General features: G+C 41.3%; 1 protein-coding gene and 1 long non-coding RNA gene across 6 annotated transcripts in view; both read right to left on the bottom strand.

The window, feature by feature from the left end:
• Positions 1-18,613, bottom strand: part of LOC103282611 (major histocompatibility complex class I-related gene protein-like) — a 206,533-nt gene that overhangs the window by 47,472 nt on the left and 140,448 nt on the right. The window lies entirely within an intron of this gene.
• Positions 1,322-5,582, bottom strand: LOC103281821 (uncharacterized). The gene is made up of 3 exons (XR_507764.2): positions 5,332-5,582; positions 4,962-5,123; positions 1,322-2,696 (listed from the first exon to the last, which is right to left on the bottom strand). It is a non-coding gene; the product is annotated as an uncharacterized LOC103281821 (long non-coding RNA).

Genomic DNA, 18,613 nt, shown 5'->3' with positions numbered 1-18,613 from the left:
AGAACACTAAATAAAGAACACTCTGAAAACAGTGGAATTCCACACAGGAAACAATCAGGGCCAGCTAACACCTCCCAACAAAGTATTCCCATCACCAAAGTCTGGCAAGTCCTCTGTTTTCTGAGGGCCACAGACAGTAGAAGCACATAAAATATCACAAACAACACCACTCTGAAAACAAGGGAATTCCAGACAGGAAACAATCAGGGCCAGCTAACACCTCCCAAAAAAATTCACTCAAGGAGGAAACAGCCAGGCTTTAAAGCTACAAGGCCATTACATGCTAATCATTTTCCCTAATTGCAACATTCATACTTGCCTCCAACACACAAAAACAATCAAAAACATTGTATATTCACAACCTTTAGGAAATAATATCCCCTGATGCTGCAGCGTGTTCAAGCGCTGAGCTGCTAAATTTCTGGACCGAAAGGTCGCAGGTTTGAATTCGAAGAACGGACAGAGCCCCCACTGTTAACCCCAGCTTCTCCCAACCCTAAAGTTCAAAAACATTCAAATTAGAGTAGATGAATAGGTACCGCTCCAGCGGAAAGGTAACGGTGCTCCATGCAGTCACCCCACATGACCTTGGAGGAGTCTACGGACAACGCCGGCTCTTTGGCTTAGAAATGGAGATGACCACCAACCCCCAAAGTCGGACACGACTGAACTTAATGTCAGGGCAAAACCTTTACCCTTTAGCTTAACTACCACCAATTCCTCAATACTTTATTTCCCAGACCACCAGACTTCGCCACAGCAACGCGTGGCCGGGCACAGCTAGTACTACTATAAAAAGGGGAGTAGTCAGTGCTGGCATGGATGTCATCAGAAAGGGCGGTTTATGCACAAGATGTGGGAATGTGAATATGTACAATATTTTTGGCAGACTATACAAAATGAGTCAAATCAAATACTAGGAAATGAGTGGGTCATAACAAAGGAAATAGCGGTACAGTAGAGTCTCACTTATCCAAGCCTCGCTTATCCAAGCTTCTGGATTATCCAAGCCATTTTTGTAGTCAATGTTTTCAATATATTGTGATATTTTGGTGCTAAATTCGTAAATACAGTAATTACAACACAACATTACTGCGCACTGAACTACTTTTTCTGTCAAATTTGTTGTATAACATGATGTTTTGGTGCTTAATTTGTAAAATCATAACCTAATTTGATCTTTAATAGGCTTTTCCTTAATCCCTCCTTATTATCCAACATATTCGCTTATCCAAGCTTCTGCTGGCCCGTTTAGCTTGGATAAGTGAGACTCTACTGTATTAGGGAAAAGAGAGGAAATGGGAAATAAAAGAAGCAATAATTGAATGTGCACAAGCAGTAATAATATTAGGGTGGAAAGATAAATCAAAATGGACAGTAAATAAATGGTACCAATATATGGTGGAGCAAATGGAATTTGAAATTATAAATGTGAAATTAAATGTTTTAAAAATGAGAGAAATGGAAGAAAGATGGACAAGGGTAAAGAACTATATCATGAATCAATCCAGAGATCAAGCCATAAGAAATAAGATACAATTGTTATATAGTATATAGGATGGAAATGTATAAAGATATAAAGATTGTCTCAAAAATAAATGAATATGTAAATGAAAATAATCCTCGTGTTGGTGGTGAGAATTGTAAATGTTTTGTATGTGTATGGTATGTATTTTTTGTGTTTTAAAAAATAAAAATTCGTAAAAAAAAAAAAAAAAGAAGCTCGAGTGGGTTGGTAGAAGGAGCTACAGTCCCTCAAGTAGGCTGGGCCCAAACTGTATACAGCTTTGTAGGCCAAAGCCAGCAACTTGAATTGCGCCCAGAAACAAACCGGAAGCCAGTGTAGCTGCTTCAGGAGTGGGGTAGTTCTTTCTCTAACATCCTTGCAGATGGCCAATTCTCTCACACCAGAAGCGACTTACAGTTTCTCAAGTCACTCCTGACATGAAAAAAACCCTTAAAAATTGCCGCAGTTCTGAAACCGTCATGGAAGAAGTCGGCACTCTGCTTCCACAACCAGCATCTCACAGTATCCGTCCTGCACAGATCTTCTGATAGCCAAGCAAAGCAATAATTTTTGCGAAATGCCGATTATGCTTGAAATTTCTCTCTGAGTGATATGGCAATCGTTCTGAATCAATCTGTCAACCTTTAGCTTGAAACTCGGTGGTTGCTGTCGCAGGACGTCCAACTCTTTGTTTGTCACGCAAGTCAGATGTTCCCACTTCTTGAAACTTACTCTCCCATCAACACAATCCCCATAAACAGCTTGCATTCTCTGATGAATCTCCTTTGTGGTGGCACCTTCTGCTGTCGAGAATTCAATGACTGCACGTTGCTTAAGTCGCATTGACCGACCGTCTGCGCAGGGTCCCATACTTTGCACTTTAACAACACAGCCGTTCAATGCTCAGGCTTCCCACCAAATGGAACTGTAGAGGAGAGTCTACTGAATAAGCCAGTACCTGCTGCAGACCAGGACTGCCATCTGTTGAGGAGTTACGAAGGTGGAGGCATTACTTTTCATTCAAGCCTCGTACCTCAGGCCCAACTCTTTGCAATATAAATATTTCTACAAATTTAAATTGTTGACATCCAGTGGAAAACCTTGAAGAAATTCTTAAACGGCGCACCAAAATCCAACACTTAGGCGGATGAACTTTTCCTCAATTCATAGGGCAGACCTGCTAGTTGCGCTACAAAGAGATAAAACAGAAAAAAGCTTTAGAATGAGGGCAGGAGAATGAATCACAAATAATTTGATCGAGGGTAAAGGAGCCTTAATCAGTAACCAGAAAAATGTGTAAGTTTTAGCCAAAAAAAAGAGAGTCTGTGTTCTCAGCAGAATACAGCAGAAATAGACTCTGGGTTTTCTTACAGCACCAGATTATATTGTCACCAGAGTTGAGTAATGTACAACACATAAAGGAGAAACTCACAGGTTCCAGAGACACTTTTATTGATTTTACTTTTACTGTACTTTTTTCTCAATATAGACTCAATGCGGCTCATTCAGAAAGAGGGAAGGGACCAGACCAGACCTCAGAATGTGTTCACTAAAGTGAAGTGAAGGGGAGATTCCAGGACTAGGAGCGGGAAAACATTGGGGCCGGGCTGTGGCGCAGCTGTTGAGCAGCTGCCTTAAATCACTCTGACCATGAGGTCATGAGTTCAAGGCCAGCCCGTGGCGGGGTGAGCACCCGTCAATTAAAAATAAAAAATAGCCCCTGCTTGTTGCTGACCTAGCAACCCGAAAGATAGTTGTATCTATCAAGTAGGAGATAAGGTACCACTTATAAGTGGGGAGGCAAGATTAACTAATTTACGACCAGGAATGAGGAAGTGCCGTCAGTGTGGATGATGAAGCAGCTGCTCCCCCCTGTGGCCAACATCCCCTCAGAAGAAGGTTAACTTGCCTCTGCGTGTGTCTCTCAGTCTCTGTTTGATGTGTTTATGGGCATTGAATGTTTGCCCTATGTGTGTTATAATGTGATCCGCCCTGAGTCCCCTTCGGGGTGAGAAGGGCGGAATAGAAATACTGTAAATAAATAAATAAATAAATAAATGAATATTTAAAAATTTATGTCACGCCACATAGTCTGATATGTTTCAGGACAGGGAAAAGCTGCACATCACAAGTTCTGAACCTGACTCAGCACATGGTTTTGAAAGGCAGCAGATTACAGGAGCTCTCTTCACAGACCTGTGAACAACTTATGATACTGTAAACCATCATCTCCTCCTGAGAAAAATGTATAATATCACAAAGGACTACCACCTCACCTTCTTCAAAGGAAATCTGCTACAAAGCAGGAGCTTTTTTATTGAGTTCCAGGGTCAGAGAAGTAGGTGGTGAAGACAGGAGAATGGCCTGCCTCAGGGGAGTGTGCTTGCTCTATCAATCTTTAAAATTTACCCAAATGACCATCCACTGACAGAAGGGACAGAGAGTTTCATCTATGCTGACGATCGTGCTATCACTGCCTAAGCAGGAAGCTTTGAAAGGGTTGAACAGAAGCTCTCCGAAGCTTTAGGTGCTCTTACTGCCTATTACAGGGGAAACCAGCGGATCCCTAATCCATCTAAAATGCTGACGTGTAATTTTCACCAGACAAAATAATAATAATAATAATAATAATAATAATAATAATAATAATAATAATAATAATAATGTAGAAAATTTATTTATATCCCACCCTGTCTCTCCAAGGGGACTCAGGGCAGTTTCCAACAAAAATCAGCAAATATTCAATGCCGTAATTAACTAAACAAAAACAGATAGATAACCCAACCAAAACCAGGAAATAAATCCACATCTATAACAAAGTAATAAGAGATTATAACATAACCAATCTACATTTGACATTAAAACGAAACACAAATCTAAACAGATTTAAAATACATTTAAATTATTAAAATTATTTTAAAAATTTAAGCAGCCAACAGAGCCAGGGTGCAACACCATTCCTGACTGATGATAACCATGCATAGTATTCTAATCCTCCTCTTCTCTATACGTAAGAGAATATAAATGCATTTTAGCTGTTTTTAAAAAACAGAGTAAGGAAGGGATGCCAGCTAATGGAATACCAGGGGGCTGATTTGGCTCTGCTTTGTGAAAGGCGACGTTCAGGAGTGATTGTGCCAACTGTCCTGGCCACCTCCATATTCCAGAGGTCTGCTAGAGCTTTGACAGAATCACCTACCCAAGTGGCAGGAAACTCCCCAAGAGTTTTCAGGAATCCATCTGGATCCATAAGCCTTCTGGGGCGGACTATCCTAATCAGCCCTCCACCCCTGTGGAGGTTTAGAGCCCCAGTGAGTCTAAACCTAACCAGGTAGTGATCAGTCCATGACAAAGGGGATGTGAACACCATCACCATCATCTCATCCTGAACAGAAAACCAAATCAAGAGTGTGCCCAGGGCTACGGGTGGGGCCAAAAACCAATTGAGACATACCTGTGGTTGTCATAATGGTAATGGTGCCAAAACTCAGCTAGATCAGTCTCCAGGTGCCAGGCGGGAGCTGGGCTGAGCCTTTCAGCCCCCAGTATAGTGGACCCTTGATATCTGCTGGTATTTGGTTTCCAGTAGACACCAAAATCTGAGGACGTTCAAGTCCTATAATGTGAAATAGCATAGTAAAATACCCAGATTTCTTGACATCTGACTTCACTTGTCAGCTAATTATTTCCCAACTACTCTGGTTTAACTCTTTTAAAAATCATTTATCAAGTAGAGAGGATAGTGGAGAGACACAGCTGTGCTACCATCTCCCAGGGTTGCAGACCTCCCGCAGCCACCTTTCTTGCTCTTTCTTAATGCTTACCTTCCTCAGTGCTGCCGAACCCTTCATCGCTTTCTTGCCAACTGTTGCAAGCTGCCCTGGGTCCCCGCGGGTGAGAAGGGTGGGGTATAAATGCTGGAAATAAATAAATAAAAACAAAGGAAACATGGGGCCAATTGTTTGGAGCAAAAAAAGGATTGTGACATCTAGATGCTTTCTTCTTTTTTGGAGGGGACAGATGCACATGGAATGAAAAGCTAATCCTCACTGATTTTAGCACAGAAATATACACAAAAACGTGACACCTTGTAGTTTCAATTCCCAGGATACAGTGCTCAAATTCGTCTTTCTCCCTCCGCTCTTTGAGCACTTTGCAGAACAAACTAAATCTATCGAAGTGAACATACAGCTCCCTTCTTTCTGCAGCAGCAGGTTTTACTGAATTCCCATCTTTTCTTCATGAATGGCCTTTTGAGAGGCGTGTTAGTGTGAGAATGAGAGCAACCATGAGAGCTCCTTAAGTGCCCCACCAATGCCTCCCAATGTAGAGACCTCCCACTGGGCCACCACTATGGCACCTAATGCAGGGATCACATTGGGGTTCCTTTTTAAACTTTCTTACTAATTTATATACAATGTATCAACACTGACTTCAGTGATCAGTTACTGTATATACTCGAGTATAAGCCTAGTTTTTCAGCCCTTTTTTAGGGCTGAAAAAGCTCCCCTCGGCTTATACTCGAGTGAGGGTCCTGGCTGGCTTCTATTCAGGTCAGCTTATACTTGAGTATATAGGTCAGGGGTACCCAAACTAAGGCCCATGGGCCAGATGTGGCCCTCCAAGGTCACTGACCTGGCCCCTGTCCTAAACTTTGGTCTTAGGGTTGACCTAAGTCTACCTGCTCTTTGGAGGTCTCTTTGCTTAGCTACGGCCTTATGAGACCATCTAGATGGCTTTTAGAGGTCACCTTCCTTGCCTATGGTCCTATGAGACCGTTTAGATGGCCTTTGAGGGTCCCTTTCCTTACCTGTGGTCTTATGAAACCATCTAGATGGTCTTTGAGGTCCCTTTCCTTATGTATGGTCTTCTGATGGCCTTATGAGATCATCTAGATGGCCTTCGAGGGTCCTTTTCCTTACCGATGGTCTTATGAGACCATCTAGATGGTCTCTGGAGATCTCTTTGCTTACCTATGGTCTTATGAAACCATCTAGATGGCCTTTGAGAGTCCCTTTTCTTACTTATAGTCTTATGAAACCATCTAGATGGTCTTTGGAGGTCTCTTTGCTTACCTATGGTCTTATGAAATTGTCTAGATCAGGGGTCACCAAACTAAGGCCCATGGGCCGGATGTGGCCCTCCAAGGTCATTTACCTGGCCCCTGTCCTAAACTTTGGCCTTAGGGTTGACCTAAGTCTGAAATGACTTGAAGGCACACAACAACAATAATCTTAATTTTGGACTATTTCATCATAGTCCGTCCCCGCAACAGTCTGAGGGACTGTGAATCGGCCCTCCACTTAAAAAGTTTGAGGACCCTGATATAGGTATTCAGAGTTGGACAGTCTTATCTTATTAAAGTCTTATTATTATCTTAAATTACAGTTTTATATAAATATTCAAAAACATTTAACCTTCTGATGCCTCAAAGAATGCAATTTTATTAATATCTATTTTTATGTTTGAAATTGACCCATAGCTGCTGCATTTTCCACCCTCATCTTATACTCGAGTCAATAAGTTTTCCCAGTTTTTGTGGTAAAATTAGGTGCCACGGCTTATATTCAGGTCAGCTTATACTCGAGTATATACGGTAATTATTTCCATACTATTCTAGTTTATGCACTCCACTTGCCTCACTTCCAACAGACCTCTGGAGATGCCATTAGCCACAGATGCAGGTGAAACACCAGGAAAGAATTCTACTGGAACATGGCCATACTGTCCGAAAAACTCACAGCAACCCACTTATTCTAATTTAACTTTCTTAAAATTCAAATATTAAGCAGGGAAGAGGGCAGAAGCATACAGTTGCCCCATCATCTTCCAGGGCTACAAATCATCCCATCTCCTTGGTTTGCCTTTCTCTCTGTGTCTTTTCCCGTTGTCATTCATTCTCTCCTTTCAGATGAAATTCGCTTGCCTTTCTTAGAAATGTTGGGTTTTTGGTCACTTGCTAAAACGAAGGAAAAGACAAGAGGGTCAGTTCTATGGGCAGGAAAGGGTTGGGTGAAATTTACATCCTCTGTTCATGACCTTTTGAAAGGCTGTGTCTCACTTAGGTCAGCACAGTGTCTCTTTAGCAATGTGTGTAGGTGTGTTCGTGGGAGAAGGAGAGCAACTGTGAAGGTTGTGTAAGTGCCCCACCAATGCCAGCCCACTATGGCATTGAATGTGGAGATGCTCTTCTAGTACTTGTGTGAGATGTGCTACATCTCATTTCCCCGGTTGCTTCCTCAGGCCTTCCAATTCCTCTTAAATAGCATTCCCAGAAGCACAAGTGCATAATACAAGAAATTAATGAATCTTTTTAGGAAAGGAAGGACTAGCTGTGAAGGATTCCATCTCTCTGTGCATTTTAACTGGTACATACAGGGGCCGGGCTGTGGTGCAGGCTGGTTAGTAGCCAGCTGCAATTAATCACTATGACCAAGAGGTCATGAGTTTGAGGCCAGCCCGTTGGAGTGAGCACCTGACCATTAAAATAAAAAATAGCCCTGCTCGTTGTTGACCTAAGCAACCCGAAAGGTAGTTGCATCTATCAAGTAGGAAATTTAGGTACCACTATGTGGGGAGGCTAATTTAACTAATTTACAACATCATAAAAATTGTCCAGCAGCATTTCGAATGAGGAAGTATCCAAGGACTCAGCGTCACAGTGGATGATGAAGCAGCTGCTCCCCCTGTGGCTGGAATCGAGCATACCCCCAGGAAGCCAGAAGCTGGAGAAGGTTAAATTGCCTCTGATAGGAGAAGTCTGAAGGAATCATGGTGACATACAGAGATCAAAGACTTTGACTAACAACAGAAGATAAGGCAAAAGATTTTTTATAAGAAACTGAAGAAAGATATAGATCACAATCCACCCGGCCAGACAGAAAATAAAGGAAAGGAAAAACCAAAGAAACCCCAGTTCCATCCACCTGAAAGTGAAAAGATGGATATGGAACAAGACACTCCGAATCTTGATAAGATGGATGAAGATGAAGACGAATTGGGATCAATATAAGGAACTGAAGAATTACAGCAAGAATAATGTATGTGGAGAAACGAAAATTTGAGGAAATACTAAGTATAGAACATTGATGAAATAAAATTTTTGGAAATAATGGAGATGGACAGATTAATGTTTTTAATGAAAGAACATACAGGGTGACCTGCGACTCCAACAGACTGGAGATTGTTCAAAGACTAAGAAGTCATGTATCAGTGCCAGATAATTAAGCAATGGAGAAATTAAATTTAAGAAGGAAGGAACGTGAATCATACTAAAGAAAAAGGAAAGGACAAAATAAAGAAAGATAAATATCAACAATACAAGAAGATAAAAGAATACACAAAGATGAAGATTGGGAAGTCAAGAACCCCCCCCCAACCATCCCCCTCCCCCCTCTTTTTTATTTTCCCTAATAAAAAATATATTTTTAAAAAATTCCTCTGTCTCTGTCTTCATCTCTGTCTCTATGTTCATATGGGCCGGGCTATGGCGCAGCTGGCTAGTAACCAGCTGCAATAAATCACTACTGACCGAGAGATCATGAGTTTGAAGCCCACGTCGGGTTAAGCCCCCGACGATTAAATAGCCCAGCTTGCTGTTTACCTCTACAGCCTGAAAGACAGTTGCATCTGTCAAGTAGGAAATTTAGGTACGCTTTATGCGTGAGGCTAATTTAACTAATTTACAACACCATCAAACTGCCAGCAACATGCCGGAAAAGAATGAGGAAGTACAGTCAATAGTGGACAGTGAAGCAACAGCTCCCCCTGTGGCCGGAATTGTGAAGCTGGAAATGTTAAATGCCTCTGTGTGTGTCTATACTGTATGTTGTTTGTCTGATGGCATTGAATGATTGCCATATATATGTTCATTGTAATCCGCCCTGAGCAGCCTTCGGGGTGAAAAGGAAGGGTGGAATATAAATACTGTAAATAATAAATAAATAAATAAATAAATAAATAAATATGGCATTGAATGTTTGCCATGTATGTGTACATTGTGATCTGCCCTGAGTCCCCTTCGGGGTGAGAAAGAAGGGCGGAATACAAATATTGTAAATAAATAAATAAATACATTCCCATTGCTTCATCTTGATGTTTTTCTGCAGATAAGAATTTGGGATATAAACCCATAAAAGTACAGCTCTCTCCCTCAGCCTGGCTGACTCTGCACTTGACCCCTGGGGCCAGATGTCTCTCTTTGGGATCTACCTACAAGGGGTACAGACTGACTGAAAACCATTTATGTTTCCATTGTTCTTTTCCATGCTGAGGGCTGGATAGCTACGTTCAGTGCTATTGGCTTCACTGCAGCTTTGGGAACAGTCTTGGATGTATGTCTCAATTCAATCCATTTCAGTCAAATGCCCACCTCACCCATCTGGAGTAAACATGCAATGGGGAAGGCAACACTCACTTGAAGCTGCTTGGCATCCATATTGACATCTTGAAGTTATTCTGCGATCATGTTGCCATTTTACTGCAGAGACAGAATCGGGGAGTTAAAGGTGACTCTCAGGGATCAACACAATTTCATTCTCTGATAAAGAAGACCACACACCCTCCTCTTCCTCCTTCCACAGGGACGGAGGCCTTTCGGTCTCTTGTATGTTTCCCGGGCTGTATGGCCATGTTCTAGAAGTATTCTCTCCTGACGTTTCGTCCACATCTATGGCAGGCATCCTCAGACGTTGTGAGGTATGGAGAAACTCAGCAAAGAAGGTTTATGTTAATGTGGGATTTGTGTATTGGTAGTGTTTAAATGAAATTTGTGTCTGGCATGTATTGCATACAGGTTGCATCATTCAGAGTATGCTATAGTCTGTAAAGAGACTGAGAAGCTGTGTTGACCTTGATGTATGGCTGGAACCTTGGGAGTATCCAGACTCAAGTGTTTTTGTACATTACTGATTGTGTTGAGATCTTGCTCTGTTCTGAGTTTGTGTCTGCCTAGAGTGAAAGCCAAGCCTGTGTTCGTCTGCAAGTCTGTTTGTCTTGTATAGTAAAACTTTGTATATATTTTTAACATCGTTTCTGACGTCTCTTCGTTCTGTGCTCCATTGACAACATACAACTGCTGCTACGCTGCGAATTACTCTGACAGTTTATATATCTGTGGAAAGTGCAGGGTGAGAGAAGAACTCTTGTCAGTTGGAGGCCAGTGTGAATGTTGTAGTTAATCACCTTGATTAGCATTGAATAGCTTCATCTCCTGGCTTCTTCCTGCCCGGGGGTATCCTTTGTTCAGAGTCGTTAGCTGCCCCTGATTCATTGATGTCTAGAACTCCTCTGTTTTCAGAGTGTTGCTTCTTATTTACTGTTCTGATTTTTGAGTTTTTAAATACTGGTAGCCAGATTTTGTTCATTTTCATGGTTTCCTCCTTTCTGTTGAAGTTGTCAACATGCTTGTGGATTTCAAGGGCTTCTCTGTGTAGTCTGACATGATAGTTGTTGGAGTGGTCGAACATTTCTGTGTTCTCAAATAATATCCTGTGTCCAGGTTGGTTCATCAAGCGCTCTGCTATGGCTGATTTCTCTGGTTGAGTGAGTCTTCAGTGCCTTTCATGTTCTTTGACTCGTGTTTGGGCAATGCTGCCTTTAGTGATCCCTCTGTAGACTTGTCTACAGCTACATGGTACATGGTAGACTCCTGCAGAGGAGAGAGGATCCCTCTTGTCCTTTGCTGAAAGTAGCATTTGTTGGATCTGGCTTCCAGTATTAAAAAAAACTCAAAAATCAGAACAGTAAATAAGAAGCAACACTCTGAAAACAGAGGAGTTCCAGATATCAATGAATCAGGGGCAGCTAACGACTAATTACCTTGATCAGCTAATTACCTTGATCAGCATTGAATAGCTTCATCTCCTGGCTTCTTCCTGCCTGGGGGTATCCTTTGTTCAAAGGCTACTCCCAGGCAGGAAGAAGCCAGGAGATGAAGCTATTCAATGCTGATCAAGGTAATTAACTACAACATTCACACTGGCCTCCAACTGACAAGAGTTCTTCTCTCACCCTGGACTTTCCACAAATATATAAACCTTCTGTGAAGAAGTGTATAATTATATTTTGTTTATAGATGATATGTGTATTTGATTTTGGTTAAACAGCCAGGTTTGGCTAAGGTTAAAATGGTGAGTATGTGAATTGACATTACGTATGGGGAAGGTAGCCATCTTAGAGTGCTAGAGTAGGTTACCATAGCAACAGGGGCGGAGCCAACCGCCGCCTGGAAAGGAAAAGGGGGAATGTTTTAAAACCCAGCAGTCTGTGATTTCCTAGTCACAGGGAAGGATCTGATTCTTGTGTGGAGAATCAGGCTGGCTTAAATAGAGAGATTTGAGTCAGATTTAGGTTAGACCAGACTAGGCAAGTTAGGTGATTTGTCTAGGGTCATTTATAGAGTCTGTGGATTAGGAACATTAACCCAGGGGATCCAGGAGGATCAGGGTTTAGTGTAATCCAGAGAAAGAAGTATTTTTGAAAGTTTAACCACCTCATAACCGTTTGTAACCATTAAGCGAAGTGCCTTTACTAAGTTATCTGAAACCATCAAGCTCTGTACCTGCAATAAACTTGTTTTGATTTTATTCTAACCAAGCCTCTGTCATACTCTCATATTAAGTTAAGTAACATCAACACCTGAAGTGGAACAAATAGAGAAAGCTTATAAGAACCAGTACCATCTGCCTGACGTCTCTTCCATTGGTGGCAGCGAAGAAGAAGATAGTCAAACTAATAATTAATTAACATCATCTCTCATAAAACATCTTTATTAAGTGGTGGTATCTGTGTGTGTGTGTGTGTGGGATTCAAAAGGGTTCCATCTCTGACACACATTCCTGTCAGACACCTCACCTCTGTGCAATTTGGTGGCAAGGCTGAGGGATTCTAAAAGGGATTCCATTCCTCTGTCACCTCAGCTCCTTACATTATTGGGTGGCAGTGGTGGGATTCAAAGAGGGATTCCATCCTCTGCCACATCAAGTCTCTACATAAATTGGCGGCAAGCGGCGGGATACATATAACATCCCTAATTTGGTGCCTAAGATCGCTCATGAAAAATTTTCTGAGGTAAAACTTATAAAGAATGGCCACCAGAAAGCAGAAAAGAGGAGCAGGAGAGGTAGAGGTGTACCAAGAGAGAGAGAGTTCAGATTCGGAACAACAGACCACCATGTCAGAAGCAATGATGAAATATCAATTAGAGATGAGAAAATTAGAATTAGAAGCACAGGAGAAGGAAAGAGAGAGGCAGGCACAGATGGAGAAGATAAAATGGGAGAAAGAGGCAGAAGCACAGGAGAAAGAAAGACAGATACAGGCACAGATGGAGAGTAAGAAATTGGAAGCAGAGGAGAAACGGAGACAGGCAGAGATAGAGATGAGAAGGATGGAGATTGAATGGGAAAAACAGAAGCTGACACTGTCTCAGCCTTCTGTAGAGGCACAACCAGGGACTCCCATCATTAATCCTGTTGATTCAGCCTTAAAGAGGTTTCCTAAATACAACAAGGAGGATGATGTGGAGCAGTTTTTAATTTCATTTGAATGGTGTTGTGAAGATCTGGAAATAGCTGAGGAAAATTGGATGATTTACCTCAGGCCACAGATTTGTGGAAAGCTATTAGAGATCTATAGCGAAATGGTGGAAGAAGAACGCAGAAATTACACTATATTTAAACAGCTGGTACAACAGAGGTTACAGCTAACTCCTGAATTTTATAGAACAAAATTCAGAACGCTGAGGAGAGAAAAAAATGAAAGTTTCTTACAGCTAGCTGCCAAACAGGCACAATATTTTGAGAGTTGGTTGAGGAATTCTGAGGTAAAAGACTTCCAGCAGTTGAAGGATTTAATAAAATTAGAGCAGCTGTACCAGCAGGTTCCATCAGATTATCGATGGCTGGTACAAGATAGAAAGCCCCAGACTGCTAATCAAGCAGCTGGGATGGTGGACCAACTAATTACATTGAAGGGTTTAAAAGGGAAGAAGGAGGATTTAAGGAAAGACAGTTTAAACAGCCATCTTTTTCCCTCACGCGCGCACAGCAAGGGAGAGGAGCTTCCATAGAAAACACCACCTGGAGGATGGCTAGTGTAATGAACCCTGCCAAAATGGAGGGAAATATTCGATGCTTTCACTGTGGTAAAACAGGACATTATAAATCACAATGTGCTCTTTTAAAGAAAGAAAAACCCTCTTTCTATGTTAAAAAAGTCCCAACCAAAGAGGCAACTAAAGAACCAGCTAAGGTTCAAAAAGATTTACCTCAGGAAATTCAAAAGGAGAGGCAATGTCTGTTTGTTTTGTTAGATCAAACATCAGATGAGTATTTGGAAAACATCAACATTGATGGAAACCAAATACAAGGATGGAGGGACACAGGTTCAGAAGTCTGTATCATCAGACCTGAATTAGTACCATCAAAATGCCAACACCCTACTTATCAGGTTAATTTAAAAGGTTTGGGTCCCGTGATCCCAAGCGAAGTGGTTTCTTTACCTGTTCAATATGGCAAGTGGGAAGGAGTATGGGACTTTGCTATTAGTTCTGATATTCCATATAAATGCCTAATTGGAAATGACCTTGCCAGAGAAGTCAAAAAGACACCAAAGACTCTTGATGAGGGTGAATATAAAGAGGAGAAATCTGAGAAAGAAGTTGTCTGTTTACCTATACAACAGAACTTAAAAGAAAATCCTGAGGCAAGTTCTGTAATGGCTGATTTGGTAAATAAGACTGAAGGGGAAAGAGAAATCCTGAGGGAGCAAAAGTCTGATGACACATTGCAGCTTTTGTTTGAGCAGGCCCAAAACACTGAGGGAGATTTAACTTTAGAAAAGCCCACCAGGTTCATTACTAAAAATGGAGTTTTGTACAGGGAAGTTTTAAATCAAAAAGCCCCAGAGATGTCCGCTTCCTATACGCAGATTGTGGTACCTCAGAAGTATAGAGAACAGTTGATGGAGGTAGCCCATGACAGCCCACAAGGGGGACATTTAGGAATTAGACGGACCACTCAAAGAATCACAAAAAATTTCTTTTGGCCTGGCATGTACCAGCAAATTAAAAGGTTCTGTCAATCCTGTGACACATGCCAGAGGATCAGCTCAGGAAGCGATAAACTTAAGGCTCCATTAGTCCCAATGCCATTAATTGGGGAACCTTTTTCTAGAGTGGGCATAGATATCATCGGTCCTCTTCCCAAACCCAGTAGGAGAGGATGCAGATATATTTTGACTATGATTGACTACGCAACTCGTTATCCTGAGGCAGTAGCCCTAACTAACATCGAGACAACAACAATAGCCAATGCACTGCTCTCAATATGGGGAAGAACAGGTTACCCTAAAGAACTAGTATCAGATTTGGGAACCCAGTTCACTTCTAGATTAATGGAAAGATTACTGGAACTGTGTGGGATAAGGCATTTGACATCATCAGCCTATCATCCACAAACCAATGGCCTTGTTGAAAACCTAAATAAGACCTTGGTTCGCATGATTAAGTCTTACAGTCAGCAACACCCACATGACTGGGACATCAAGCTCCAGCAATTATTGTTTGCCTATAGGGAAGTTCCCCAGGACAGCACTGGCTATAGCCCTTTTGAATTGTTGTACGGGAGGCGAGTGCGAGGACCGCTTGATTTAATTCGGGAATTCTGGGAAGCAAGTCCAAGACCGGAACCTGTTTCAGTGACTAAATACATCAAAGATCGACAGTCAACAATGGAAATGGCCAGGAACACCGCCCAAGAACATCTAGCGACAGCCCAGCAGAGACAGAAAGCTCACTACGATACAACGGCCAGATGCAAGAGCTTCGAGATAGGGGATGAGGTCCTGTATCTTACACCAACCAAGACCAACAAGCTCCAAGTAGATTGAACTGGACCGTGGAAAGTCATCAAAAGACACAGTGGCGTGAACTATTCTATATATGATGAACAGTCTAATATAGAAAAGCTGGTGCATGTAAATATGTTAAAGTCATATGTAAATAGATCTGTAAATGTATGTATGATAATTTCGGGGGAGGAAACAGGTACTTTTCCCTTTTGGGAAGAGAATAGGAAAGCCTATAGGAGCAGCGAGCAAGTAAAGGTTGACGAGGGATTGTCCCAGAGTCAACAGAAACAAGTTAAGAAATTATTAAATAAGTATGACCATTTATTTTCGGATCTCCCAGGGAGAGTACAGGGGATATATCATCAAATCATCACTGGTGATACTCCACCCATAGCGTCTCCTCCATACCGAGTTACAGGCAAAATAACTAAATGCATTGAGAGGGAGGTAAAAGAAATGTTGGACATGGGCATTGTAGTACCATCAAGCAGCCCATGGGCCTCACCAATTGTTTTGGTTCAAAAGCCTGATAACACCATAAGGTTCTGTGTGGACTATCGACTTTTAAACAAGGTAACACAATCAGATACCTACCCTATGCCTCGGTTAGATGATCTGTTAGAGAGGATGGGGAAGGCCAATTTTATCAGCAGCCTGGACTTAACCAAGGGATTTTGGCAGGTACCTATGGCACCTCAGGACCAGGCCAAGACAGCTTTTAGGACTCATGCGGGATTATATGAGTTCACCGTTTTACCTTTTGGATTAAAAAATAGTCCAGCCACGTTTCAACGTTTAGTGGACAGAATACTTAGTGGTATGGGAGATTTCTGTGTGGCTTACATGGACGACATAGGGATTTTTAGTTCAAGTTGGGAAGATCACTTGAAACACCTCAATCAGGTGTTGAGTCGGTTAAAGGAGGCAGGTCTAACTATCAAGGCTTCCAAGTGCCAGATAGGAAACCGCACAACCAAATATTTAGGTCATATAGTAGGTTGTGGGAGTATCGGACCGGAGCTAACCAAGGTTGAAGCCATCCACCAATGGCCTAACCCAAAGACCAAAAAGCAAGTAAGATCATTCCTTGGTTTAGCAGGATATTACTGGAAGTTTATACCATCATTTAGCACTTTAGCAGCCCCTCTAACTGATCTCACTAAAAAGAACTGCCCCAATCAAGTAATTTGGTCCCCTGAATGTCAGAAGTCCATGGAACAACTAAAACAGGCCCTTACATCAAGTTCTGTTTTAAAAGCCCCAGATTTTGACGCACCTTTTATTTTGACCTGTGACGCTTCTGATACTGGATTAGGAGCCGTCTTAAGTCAGGTTGATGCAGAAGGGGAAAATCGTCCAATCCTCTTTCTGAGTAAAAAATTACTTCCTCGAGAGTGCAGCATGTTAACCATTGAAAAGGAGTGCTTAGCCATAGTTTGGGCCATACAAAAATTAAGGCCTTATTTATGGGGGAGGAGGTTCACCCTCCAAACTGATCATGCCCCATTAAAATGGCTAGATAACACCAAGGGAACTAATAACAAGCTACTTCGATGGAGCCTGTTACTACAAGATTACTCCTTTGAAATAAAACATGTAAAAGGTAAAAGCAACATTGTAGCGGATTCACTTTCCAGGACATATTAGAGGTTGCAACAATGAAGGTTTGTGTTTATATATGTTGCATAATAATGTGTTGATATTATATGTTAAGAGTGTATTAATATGTATTGTTGTATATTTTTTAATTACAATCCACATTATTATTTTTGACCATTCTAGGATGAAGAAAAGTCAAAAATAATCTTTATGGGTTGGGAGGTGTGTGAAGAAGTGTATAATTATATTTTGTTTATAGATGATATGTGTATTTGATTTTGGTTAAACAGCCAGGTTTGGCTAAGGTTAAAATGGTGAGTATGTGAATTGACATTATGTATGGGGAAGGTAGCCATCTTAGAGTGCTAGAGCAGGTTACCATAGCAACAGGGGCGGAGCCAACCGCCGCCTGGAAAGGAAAAGGGGGAATGTTTTAAAACCCTGCAGTCTGTGATTTCCTAGTCACAGGGAAGGATCTGATTCTTGTGTGGAGAATCAGGCTGGCTTAAATAGAGAGATTTGAGTCAGATTTAGGTTAGACCAGACTAGGCAAGTTAGGTGATTTGTCTAGGGTCTTTTATAGAGCCTGTGGATTAGGGAGAATTGATCCCAGGGGATCCAGTAGGATCAGGGTTTAGTGTAACTTAAAGAAAGAAGTATTTTGAAAGTTTAACCACCTTATAACCGTTTGTAACCATTAAGCGAAGTGCCTTTAATAAGTTATCTGAAACCATCAAGCTCTGTACCTGCAATAAACTTGTTTTGATTTTATTCCAACTAAGCCTCTGTCATACTCTCATATTAAATTAAGCAACATCAACATCTGAAGTGGAACAAATAGAAAAAGCTTAAAAGAACCAGTACCATCTGCCTGACGTCTCCATTGGTGGCAGCGAAGAAGAAGATAATCCAACAAATCATTAATTAACATCATCTCTCATAAAACATCTTTATTAAGTGGTGGTATCTGTGTGTGTGCGTGTGTGGGATCAAAAGGGTTCCATCTCTGACACACATTCCTGCCAGACACCTCACCTCTGTACATATTGGTGGCAAAGCTGAGGGGATTCTAAAGGGATTCCATTCACTGTCACCCTCAGCATCTCCACATAAGTTCCTTACATAATTGGTGGCAGCGGTGGGATTCAAAGGGGATTCCATTCACTGTCACCCTCAGTCCTCTACAAATACTATGAAAAAAACAATCAAGAAGAATTGGCCCTACTAAGTTTGGATGCAGAAAAAGCGTTTGATAACCTGAATTGGGACTTTTTAAAATTATTACTAAAAGAAATGGATTTTGGCTACCAATTTACAAACGCTATAAATGCAATATATGAAAGACAAGAAGCTAAAATTACGGTAAATTCACATGAATCCAAAGGTTTTTATATTTGTAAAGGGACAAGACAGGGGTGTCCGTTATCCCCTCTGCTGTTCATCATGGTACTGGAAATATTACTGAATAGTATAAGGGAAGACCCAAATCTAAAAGGCTAAACAAAGAAAATTACAAATTAAGGGCTTTTGCCGATGATTTAATTTGTATAATTAATAATCCTTTGGAAAATATAAAAAGATGGGTTAATAAAATTGAAGATTATGGGAAATTGGTTGGCTTAAGAATAAATAAGAAAAAAACTGTGATCTTAACTA

The sequence above is a fragment of the Anolis carolinensis genome, chromosome 2 (assembly GCF_035594765.1).
Source record: "Anolis carolinensis isolate JA03-04 chromosome 2, rAnoCar3.1.pri, whole genome shotgun sequence".
Lineage (NCBI taxonomy): Eukaryota > Metazoa > Chordata > Lepidosauria > Squamata > Dactyloidae > Anolis > Anolis carolinensis.
The sequence above is the reverse complement of the archived record's forward strand: the minus strand, read 5'-3'. Positions and strand labels throughout refer to the sequence as shown.